Source organism: Aplysia californica, unplaced genomic scaffold, assembly GCF_000002075.1.
Source record: "Aplysia californica isolate F4 #8 unplaced genomic scaffold, AplCal3.0 scaffold00122, whole genome shotgun sequence".
NCBI classification, from domain to species: Eukaryota; Metazoa; Mollusca; class Gastropoda; order Aplysiida; family Aplysiidae; genus Aplysia; species Aplysia californica.
In genome coordinates this window covers 1,394,669-1,395,781 of record NW_004797392.1, presented here as the reverse complement: position 1 = coordinate 1,395,781, position 1,113 = coordinate 1,394,669, and the positions used below count along the sequence as shown (strand labels likewise).

General features: G+C 36.7%; 1 protein-coding gene across 2 annotated transcripts in view; it reads right to left on the bottom strand.

Moving 5' to 3' along the window:
* LOC101848512 (UDP-N-acetylglucosamine--dolichyl-phosphate N-acetylglucosaminephosphotransferase) overlaps positions 1 to 1,113 on the bottom strand; it is a 70,666-nt gene that overhangs the window by 25,978 nt on the left and 43,575 nt on the right. The gene's annotated exons all lie outside the window — the stretch shown is intronic.

The following is a 1,113-nucleotide window of genomic DNA, read 5'->3' as shown; positions in this document are numbered from 1 at the left end:
AACGTGCAATGTCACGATTACGGATCTGATTACCTGACCACTACGCTATCTAAGAAAATTACAAAGTTCTATCTGATTTTTTATTTTTTTTTATTGTTTGACTTTACCAAGGCCAAATGTTCTAATGTCAGAACCCAAATGTTCTATTTACTCTATCAAAATCGTAAGATAATTCGAAGTCGTTACCAAGATGTTCAAAGAATTACATCCGAAAAAGCTTGACGCGTTGCGAAACTCAATAGATCAATGTTTTTCGTCAAATTTCTATTTTTAAAAATTGTGTAGACTACTGAGCAGTACGGGACTTTGTGATTCCAGGATAGCGACTGGGCTACCTATGTAACTAAGCTAGTTTTCCTGTACAAAAGTAGATGGATGCGTCTTGGCAATGTAAGGGTTAAATAGTATTGTTTGAATTCACTATGGGGTCGTTGGGTTTTTTTAAAAGTTTCAATAAGAATTTTACGGCACTTGCAACGACATTAGGTCATGTAAGTTCCGAAAATAAGCAACGTTACAAGAGAGAAACAACCACAAAAAAGGAGCAGAGATCAGGACAATAGACGTTCGATAGGTAAGAATGAGCAAACCCACGAACACGGCATCCGCCAACCACCCCACTTTTCACGATGGCGTGTCTCTCTATTGATAAATGTATAGGCACCTGGGATACATGTCTCAGAGTTGTTCCCTGAACTTTTATTGAACTCCCTACAGAATCCCAGCTGAAATTTGGTGATTTCAGAACTACAAGTGCATGTAGAATTTGTTATAAGTTTTGTACATTCTAATTTAAGTTTCCTATAGCGCTTATTGGTTGAAATTTATGGTTCCAGCAGGCAGGCTGTTGACTTTAGCCCTGTTTTGGATTTTATTATTTCGTACACATACTACTTGGCAGTACTTGGCTTCTTCAGAATGACAAAGTTCTATCTGCTCAGATCTTGTTTTTTAAAAAAGTTTAATTTTCACAACATGCCAAGCTTTTTCGAAAGCAAATCTTTGACTATCTTGATAACGACTTCGATTACTTCGAATATTCTTACGATTTTGATAGAGCAGATAGAGCATTTATTGCTTTCTGACCTCATGGTCTTAGTAACTCAACACGAC